This window comes from Hippopotamus amphibius, chromosome 1 (genome assembly GCF_030028045.1).
Source record: "Hippopotamus amphibius kiboko isolate mHipAmp2 chromosome 1, mHipAmp2.hap2, whole genome shotgun sequence".
Taxonomy (NCBI): Eukaryota; Metazoa; Chordata; class Mammalia; order Artiodactyla; family Hippopotamidae; genus Hippopotamus; species Hippopotamus amphibius.
The window spans coordinates 53908873-53919552 of NC_080186.1; the positions used below are offsets into that span (position 1 = coordinate 53908873).

General features: G+C 40.9%; 1 pseudogene; it reads right to left on the reverse strand.

Annotated features, from left to right (window-relative positions):
- Positions 1-8572: 8572 nt before the first annotated feature.
- LOC130859641 (40S ribosomal protein SA-like) lies at positions 8573-9270 on the reverse strand (annotated as a pseudogene).
- Between the last annotated feature and the right edge of the window lie 1410 nt (positions 9271-10680).

Below are 10680 nucleotides of genomic sequence, written 5' to 3' on the forward strand. Positions count from 1 at the left end.
AAAGAAGAAAGTTCTCCAGTCAGTGATTGAGGCTTTCAACTTAAGAAGCTGGGAGGAGTGGAGAAATTTGAGTCCAAAGGAAGGAGAAAGAAGGAAATAATAAAGATCAGAAAACAGGAAAATAGAGAAAATTAATGAAATAAAAAATTTAGGTTTTTTAAATCAATAAAGTTGACAACATCTAAATAGAATGATCAAGAAAAAAAGACAAATTATCAGCATCTGGGGAAAGAGAAAACTACTAAAATTAAGGGGATAATAAAAGGATATTATGAATAACTGTATGCAAATACATTTGAAAACTTAGATGAAATGGAAAAATTCCTTGGAAGACACAATTTTTCAATACTAACTCAAGAAGAAACATTTCTGAATATCCATATATCAATGAAAGTGATTAAATTCATATTAAGAAATGTTTTCACAAAGAAAATTCCTAGGTCCAGATGGTACTATTGGTGAATTCTGTCAAATATTTAAGGAAGAGATAGTAACAATCCTTCAGCCCTGAAGAACTTTCAGAAAATAGAATAGTATACTTTCCAGTTCATTTTATGAGGCTGATATTAAACCAGACATTACAAGGAAAAAAAATATAAACCAATAGCCCTCAGGAACAGGCAAAAGTCCTTAACAAACTATTAGCAAAATGAATATGGCAATATACCAACAGGTAAATACATCATGATTCAGTAGGGCTTATCCCAGGAATGCAAGGTTAATTTAACATTTAAATATCAATAAGTGTAATTTAAAATATTAGCAGCAGTGAACATAAAATATAGATATGCATTGAAAGCCTTTGGCAAAATTCAACACCCATTTATGAAAACCCATTTATTTATAGTAAACTATGAATACCAGGGATCTTCTTCAACTTGATAAAGGCCTTCCATGAAAACGTACATCTTATTCTTAATGGTGAAAGACTATTTTCCCTCTAAGATCTAAGGATATCTGCTTTCACCACATTTTTTTCCACCCCCCTTTTTTAAATTAATTAATATATTTTTGCCTGTATTGGGTCTTCATTGCTGCTCACGGGCTTTCTCTAGCTGTGACAAGTGGGAGCTACTCTTCGTTGCAGTGCCAGGGCTTCTCATTACAGTGGCTTCTTTTGTTGCGAAGCACAGGCTCTAGGCATGCAGGCTTTAGTAGTTGTGGCACTCGGGCTCAGTAGTTGTGGCTCACGGGCTTAGTTGCTCTGAGGCATGTGGGATTTTCCTGGACCAGGGCTCGAACCTGTGTCCCCTATATTGGCAGGCAGATTCTTAACCACTGCACCACCAGGGAAGTCCCTCACCACTTATCTTTAATATTGTTGTGAATGTCCTGGCCAGGGAAATAAGGCAAGACACATAGATTGGAAAAGAAGAAGTAAAATGATATTTATTTGCAGATGACATGATTATGTAGAAAATCCTAAGATTCTACAGAAAAGCTACAAGAACTAATAAGTAGGTTGGAAAGTTCACAGGATATAAGGTCAATATATAAAAATTCTTTTTCTCTATACCAGCAATGAACAATTGGAAATGCAGTTTTAAAAATACCACTTACAGGAGGATAAAAAACACCTGAGGTGGGGGTGGTTGTGTGTATGTGGGGGTGGGGGATATATGGGAACACTCTGTAGTTAGGTTTTGCCAGCTACAAAATTTTAGAGCCTAAAATTGCTCTAAAACATAAAGTTTATTTTAAAAAAACATATGAAGTATTCAGGGATATATTTAATAAGATTTATATGAGACTTGTACACTAAAAAGTACAAAACACTGGTAAGATAAATTAAAAGAGACCTAAATACATGGAGAGGTATGCCATGTTCATCAGTTGGAAGACAATGTTGCTAAGATATCAGTTTCTCGAAACTGACCTGTAGCTTCTATGTAATCACAATCAAGCTGATTCTAAAATTTATAGGATAATGCAAAAGACCTTGAATGGCCAAGACAATTTTGAAAAAACAAAGTTAGAAGGAAGTCTTAGACTATTTAATTTGAAGACTTACTGTAAAGTTACAGTTATCAAGACATTCTTGGGACTTCCCTGGTGGTGCAGTGGTTAAGAATCCGCCTGCCAATGCAGGGGACACGGGTTCATGCCCTGGTCCGGGAAGATCCCACATGCCACACAGCAACTAAGCCCGTGCACCACAACTACTAAGCCTGCACGCTAGAGACTAAGAGCCACAACTACTGAGCCCATGTGCCACAACTTCTGAAGCCCACGTGCCTAGAGCCCGTGCTTCGCAACAAGAGAAGCCACTGCAATGAGAAGCCTGAGCACCACAAAGAAGAGTAGCCCCCACTCACTGCAATTAGAGAAAGCCGGTGCACAGCAACAAAGACTCAATGCAGCCAATAAACAGATAGCTAGTAGGAAACTGCTGCATAAAACAGGGAGATCAACTTGATGATAGGCAATGACTTAGAGGGATGGGATAGGGAGAGTGGGAGGGAGTCGCGGGAGGGAGGGGATATGGGGATGTATGTATATAAACACAGATGATTCAGTTTGTTGTACAGCAAAACTGGCACAACAATGTAAAGCAATTATATTCCAATAAAGAGCTTTAAAAAAATTAAAAAATAATTTTTTTTTTTTTTTTCCGACGGCCAGCGACGGCCGGATATGGGCCCGATGCTCCAGCGCCATCCATTTTCAGGGCTAGTTGATTCGGCAGGTGAGTTGTTACACACTCCTTAGCGGATTCCGACTTCCATGGCCACCGTCCTGCTGAAAAAATAAATTTATTAAAAAAAAGAAATAAAAAAGAAATTTAGCTTCATCAAAAATTAAAGAACCCAGGTGCACTAGCCCAGGAAAGAAGCAAATGTAATTACAGAGATGATGAGAGGAGCTCCTAAAATATGGCTGTGCAGCAGAACTAGAGGCATCCAGTCTAGACTGGAGCAGAAAGGCTCTGGGAAAGATGTGTTCAGGGGATTGGTAGACTTATTATGTGTTTAGATAGAAGGAGTAGAGATTAACAGGGTGGAGAGTCTGGTGATGGATTAGTGGAAGATGCATAGAAACTAAGAAAAACTAATAAGTATTAATTCTAGTTACTAGTTACATAAGGAGGAAAGAGCATACCGCAGGGCTTGCCTGTAATAGCATTACAGATGATAATAATGTAAACATTGAATATTACTCTAATTAGAAGTGATGTTGAAAGGATGGAAGAGGGAAAATGTGGAGTGTCAGAGGTGTGTGGTGGTTTCCAGCAGTGGTAAAAGAGACTTAAGTCCTCATCTTCTGTAAGTATATTAGTTGAATACATAGAGTGGGAAGGGCAGGGAAGGGAAAACAGAGGGTGCCTGTTTTTCATAAGTCTTGTAGAATTTTTTGAGTTGTTGAACTATATGCATATGAACATGATTTGAAGGCTGGTACTGCCACTTACTAGCTGTGTGACCTTGGCAAGTCACTTAACCTCTTTATTCCTCAGTTACATCTTTTGTTGAAAACTGGTGTAATAATTGTGCTTTCCTCAGAAAGTTTTTAAAGTGAACTAATTTAATCTATGTAAAATACTTGAAATAGTATCCAGTACAAAGTAAGTGCTGTGTAAATGTTACTGTTATAATTATGTACAGGCATTACTTTGAAAAGTATTAAAATGAAAATTAAAACAAAAATTGTGCTGAATCTTAAAAGTTTTTACCTAATGTTGGTGGCCTCTATGCACTTAGTTAATATTGGTAGTCTCTATGTCTTTCTGTCCCATTAAATAAATAACCCTGTAAGGAATATATTTAATTATTCTCCATTTTAAAATAAGCTGAGGCTCAGAGAAGTTAACCACCTGCCCAAGATCAACCAGCTAGTTATTGCCTCAATGTTAGGATTTCAGTTGGGCCAATCTGGCCACAAATCCCAGCCTTTTCCCGTTTGCCTCCCATGCTCATGGTTTACTGAATGTTTCACAGCCCAAGCTAGACCTTAAGCTCCTGTGGGGAGTGAGGGAGTGAGCAGGGTGCAATCCTACATGCCTCATGGAGAAACTGCACAGGACATCATGAAGACACTCAGTGAGTGGTCCTGGATGGGAAGGCCTGGCTCATGGTAAGTGCTCAATAAATATTTGCTGAATGAGTGAATGAGTATGCAGGGTTCTGAAGCCCTGGGCAGACGTTAAGACGCTCCCCAGGAATGCAGGCTGTGTGGGGTGCGGGGTGAGGAAACAGCTTCAGGGGAGACTCTAAAAGCTCTTACACTGCTTTGTCAGGCCTGCCTACCCGCGTCCCAGGGTCTGGAGCTGAACAAGCTGAAGACTGAGTGTGACTGCATTTATCTAGCCAGTAAATTACTATATATTCCTAAAAAAATAAATTAACCCAGAAACCTTCACAGATCCTCATATTAATGCTAACTTATTTCTCCCACCCCCCCAAAATGGCCCAGAACCCTACTTCTGTAGATATCTTTCTTTCTGTCACCAACATGAGCAAGCTGGCTTTCTTGGTGTGTCACTTTCCACAGAAAAACTCAAGGCGTTAATCACAGAGAGAACAAAGTTGTGATAGGTATGTTTGCTGGTTTTATTGAGTTGGACCTCACAGAAGTGGGTTAGAAAGGTCTTCAGTAATAGCTTCCTCTCCCAGTTAGTAAATATTCCTTCTCTGTCCTAGAGGCTTTCCCTGAGAAACTTCTAATGCAACTGAGTTGTTTTCCCAAACTCTAGAAAGCCAAAGGCTGTTCGGTGGCCCCATGATCTTTTAACCTCTAAGCAAGCCTGGAGGCTTCAAAAATTTTTTTCTGAGCCTTAAAACCAAATTGTTCTGACTCAAACCCAAACCCCGTCCACAAGTTCAGCTCCCCCTGTGGCAAGGACCCTTGTTCTGCAACGGAAGTGGGGGTGGAGGTGGAGGAATCTCAGTTTAGCTCACCAAGACAGGGTGGCTGCCCTGATCCCAGGTGGTTTTTGATTGAAAGAGTTCTGTTTTGAGCTCCTCTCTCTCTTCAAAGCTCATTGGGCTTTTTTGTTGCCATAGACTAGGAGTTTGAGACTTGGTTTCTAGCAATCCTCTGCTAAAAGTGGCTTGAGCTCATATTCAGGTAACTGCTCTGGGTCTTGGTTTGTGCTTTTTTATAGTAAGGGATTTAGACCAAGCCAGGGATTTTCAAACTCTTTCCCCTAGTTGCAAGACTCTTTGTATAAAGGAGATCTATCTGGATGCCCAATATGGAAAAGAGGTAGAGACGCTTGACTTGAAGGTGGACTCTCTCCCCCACCATGTGGCCATACTGAATGCAGTTTAAAATTCTGTTTTAATTTTTTTCCCTAAAGATGGATGTTAATAGGACAATGGGAGAAAGAGGTAAGGATGTGGGAGGGAGTGAGTTAACAGATCTTTGGCTATGCTTTCCATATAAGAAATGGAGATAAAAGGCATTATAGAAGATGTTACTACATTGTTTCTCTGAAATGTCTTACAAATTATGACAAGAAATTGTATTGGCACTATATATATGCCAGCTCAAAAGAATAGCATTGTAGTACTTTAAGTGGACACTGTCTTGGCTGTATGATCCAGCATCCAGGGACCTGGCTTTTCCTGCTCATCTAAATAATAAAAGCTTTCACTGCTACAACACTTCATTTTATACTATCTTATTTCTGTGATAGGCCCTGTGAGCTTGGTTGGGTCAAGGGTCACCCAGAAAATAACCAGCTTCCACTTTCTTTAATTATGCAAACTAGAGCTAGGTGACTGAGATCTTGCCTTTGGTCTGTAAGACATAGGGAGTTTTGCAAACCCTAGGGGAGTGCAGAATTTCCTGAAGATGTTGCAAGGTGGCTGGCTTTCTTCTGAAGTCATGCAATATTCTCCTTTGCTTTAGTTATGACTGCAGAGGTGCTGGGAAGCAAACTGAAAACTGGCACCTTGGAGCGGGCTTTTCTCCATAGGCCCTCCAGAGGTGAGGCCAGTTTATTTAGAGGGAAGGGCTTGTATCACTGTTTCCAGCTAAAGGTACTGTGATCCAATTCCACCTCCTGGTTCCTTCATTGGTAATCAGTCTTCAGAAACACAAGTACTTTTGCTGAACGTAGGAGACACAAAGGCTTGAAAATGTAGAAAGCAGAGAGCTGGATGGATGAGATTTTAGAAAAGTTCCTATCTTGCTACTTTAACTTGGAAAAGGACACATGAGTTCCCAAAGAAAATGAACTTTATTGTAGAAGAACAAATTTCATCGGAGTATTTCATCATCAGTCACACTGGGCATCCCTATACAGTCATTGCCTCATATCTCTTAGCTCCAGGTTGTGCTGCAGTGAGAGGAGAACCTGGACATCAGAGGCCCTGGGAGCCAGTCCCAACCTCACTCAGCCTTTCTAGGCACATTTCAGATGAAAGTCACTCCTGCTCCCCACCCCACCCTCAGCCCAGCAGAGGTGACCTTCCAGACATCCTTCCTCTTCTTTTTCTACCAGGGCCTATAATGTAAAGCTATTAAAGATTTTCATACTTCACAATGGTATCATTTTCCTTGAGTCTAGGTAAATCTTTAGAGAATTGATCCTATTCCCTAATGAGTAGGAAGATTACCTGGTTTTTGGACATGACCATGAGCAGAAGATGCTAAATAATACCTTATAGAGACTCCACTAAATATATTAAGCCTGGTGGGGATTTTAAGTGTTTGAGAATCTCAAGGGAATGGAATTATTCAAAGGGCAAGATAAAAAAAAGTCACCATTCTCTGAATATAACAGCATATGAGCTAGTTCCTGAAGTATTTAATTAGAAAGTGAAACTGAATCACATTGTTTACTTTTCAGAGTAAAAGCTATTGAGAATTCAAATCTTTTTCCCTGAAAGAGCAACAGGGTTTTTGTAAAATATTTCTTCCCATTCTTTGAAATTCGGAGTTCATATGAAAACCTGGGGGTTATGCTTTATTGAAAGCAACTTTTACTTCAATAATGAAGAATGCCACCTTGGGGTCAGGGAGTGGTGTCCTGGAGAGAAGACAGTGTAGGCTCTGAGTCAGCAGAGCACATGACTGAACCACAGATTGGGTCAGACACCCAAGGCCTAGGGAAGCAGCTGCTTAATTTTGTATAGGTTGAGAGCTTACTAAATGGCAATATCAGTGTTTAGAGAGATCTCACAATACCTTTGGGAGTTAGCTTAGGTGAGCTGGAGCTCAGTGTATATGAAGGGCCTAGAGAGAGTATAGGAAAAGTTAGGGAAAGAATGGCTATATGAGGGGGAAAAAAAGGATCTTTCTCAAGAAAATAAATTTCATAGATTTTTCATTTGTAGAGGAATTTGGTCACTTCCCCTCCTATGTGCCTAAAAATACATTACTGCCCCAATAAATTTCTAGTTCATTTAGCCCACTCCAAACCATAGCTGACCCCATCTTCTTAATCATGTTTGAGATTTTCCTCAGAGGTTTCTCCAAATTCAGATATCTGTGTCTTGAAAAGAATACACCCTGGGCCTTACCTGCCTCTGGGACTTTCTTCTTGAAGCTGTCCCTGCCTGGGTCATCCCATCCCCTTCCTATCGCTCTGACTTCTATCTCCACTTCATAACTCCCCATCCATCCTTCCGTGGCATCACAAATGTCCCCTCTTATCTTTGACCACCACAGCATACCCTGTGCCTTTTAGGTGGTATAAACATGTACTTTAATGTCTAAGTCAGAATACTTTTGGAAGTAAAAGGGGATACTTATAATTAATAATGATGCTGAGCTTACAGTTATACATAGGGACTGTCCCAGGCAAACCAGGATGGATGTTCCTTTTCAGGGCATTTACTGTAGTCTTGCCTCTCCCATAGGCAAGCTGAAGATTCTGAGAGCGATGACTGTCTCGTCTTTGCATTCCTTCTCATGTCCAGTTAGTATACTTTTTAAAAAACAAAATTTTTATTTTGAAATAATTTTAGATTTACAGAAAGTGGCAAAGATAGAGTTCCTATATATCCCTTACCCAATCGTTTATATTCCCCCATTGTTTACATTTTGCATTTCCTTGATACATTTGTTAAAACTAAGAAACTGCATTGGTTTATTACTATTAATTAAACTTCAGACTTTATTTGGATTTCACCAGTTTTTCCATTAATGTCCTCTTTCTGTTCTTGTCCAGACCAGGATACCATACGGCATTTGGTTTACAGGTCTTCCCTAGTCTGTGACAATTTTTCAGTCTTTCCCTGTTTTGCATGACAGTCTTGAGGGGTCCTGGCAAAGTTTCCTGCTAAAATGTCCCTCAAACTTGATTTGTCTGTTTTCTGATGGTTAGACTGAGTTATGGGTTTGGGGGAAGAATACCACAGAGGTGAAGTGCCATTTTCATCATATGTATCAGGCAACACACGATATGCACGTGACATCACTGCGGATGTGAACCTTCATCACTCGGGGAAGGTGTTTTTCCTTTCCCTATTCTGTTCCATCTTCAAAGGATGGAATAACCTCTACTTCTACCTCCTGGAAGGGATAGTATCACATATAGTTTTACTCATTTATTTCAAAATTGATTATTTTCTGACAACCTTATCTCTATTTTCTGTTTAACAGCCTGTGGAAGAACAGCTTAAGATCACCCAGTGGTTGTTCCCACCCATTCAGTGGCCTGAGCAGTGGGAGCTGCAGACCAGCCTTCAGTGGCAGGCTGAGGGCTCCAGTGTTCTGCAGGGAACAACTGAATAGGCACAGAGGGCACCTGCCTGCCTTCAGGCCAGCCTGTAACCTCAGGTTGAGTAGCAGTAAACTCAGGAGCTGGAACAGTTCTTTCATTTGGAAATCCTCCATGGTCACAGCCTTTTTAGCACACCTTGCTCTTCCTTTTCAGTCTTTTCAGGATCTCTGTATAAGTTGAGATCACACATGACCTCTCATGGGTGTTCACAGAAGACTGCACAGAACTTCCTGGACCAGCATCCACCACATCAGACCCACTGAGTGAGCTCCCTTGTCATTGCAGGGGATGACAGTGTCCACATAGCAAAAAGGAGAATCTGTGTTACACAGAGTGATGGTAGACAGGTTAACATAGAGGCTGGAGTCAGCCCTGGGGTAATACCCACCAGAAGAATGAGGCTCCTGAAAGGCTGTCTGGATCTGATTAGTGAAGGTTTCAGGAGTAAAGCACCAAGCAAGCAACAGGAGTGGCTCCAGTGGCAGCAGCAAATTTCAGCAGTCTGCTGGCCAGTATCCCTAGAGGACGACAGTGACATCAGCCAGGGTTTTTTGTTTTTGTTTTTTACAGACAGAGACTTTTATTTTATTTTATTTTATTTATTTTATTTTATTTTAATTTTATTTTATTTTTTGGCTGCATCGGGTCTTCATTGCACACACCGGTTTTTCATTGTGGGCTGCAGACTTCTCTCTAGCTGTGATGCATGGGCTCCAGAGCGTGGGCAATGTAGCTGTGACTCACATGCTCAGTAGTTGTGGTGCACGGGCTTAGTTGCCCCACAGCATGGGGGATCTTAGTTCCCCAACCATGGACTGAGTCCACGTCCCCTGCGTGAACTGCCAGTGGAAGCTTCTCCCAAGTAAGTCTTCTTTAGATTTATGATATAGATGCTATTATTTTTCCTTTTGTAGATGAAATGTTCCACTTGGGAGTCAAGTTTGGTACTACCTGAGTGAGTTCCTGCTGCAAGGAATTTGAGGACATCCTCCTCTTTCATCTGTAGGACGTCAAGAACTGTGGACATCATGAAAGTTCCCCTTGAAGTTATTACGCGAACAGAGGACAATGCCATGGGGATCCCTCTCTGGGCAATGCAGAAGGGCTCTACATATATGACTTGAGTTCTTCTGTAAGGAAGATTTGTCTCTTCTACCTCATTTATTTTTCAATCACTTATAACAGTATGTATATTTATTTTATACTTTGGGTTATAATTGAATACTGTATTGTTATTTATTTTGTTGTTGAAATTGTTGTGGCATTGGCCAGTGGGTGCTTTCAGGTTGTTTCCTGTGTCCCTCTGACATAGTTTGTTTTGGTTTTTAAACACTTGCTTAACCTTACAGTACTATAAGTTGCTCCAGTCTTATCTTGTATTTTCTCTGCCCCAGCCCTAGAACTTGCTATTTTCCCAAAGATCTCTGGTTCCTTTTATGACATTTGGTTCCTTTAACATTTAGAAATCAAGATGTAGCACAGTTCTCTGAGCTAAACTGAATTCTGCTCAAGTCCTCCCAAGTTAACATAAACCTGGCAGGAGTGTGAGGGAGGCAGATGCAGCACCAAGAAAAGCTGCTGGCTCTGCAGTGACCTTGTGGCAGAAGCAGTAGTGGTCCATTTGGGCATCAGTCTATTTGGCTTCCTAATGTGTCTGATGAGCTACTGGCCCTTCACCTGAGGCCCTAGACCTGCAAGGTGTGGGAGATAACTAAAGAGGTGTTTCTGGGCACAGGGAAGGGAGCAGTGGGATACAACAGCTTCTTCCCCACTTTATCTTGGAGAGTTGTCACTAACAGATCAGAGGGAGGGGCCCCGCCATCTATGATTTTTTAAAAAAATTTTTAGCTAATTGTTTATTTTTGGCTGCATTGGGTCTTCATTACTACACACGGGCTTTCTCTAGCTGCGGCAAGTGGGGGCTACTCTTTGTTGTGGTGCGCAGGCTTCTCATTGCAGTGGCTTCTCTTGTTGAGGAGCGTGAGCTGTAGGTGCACGGGCTTCAGTAG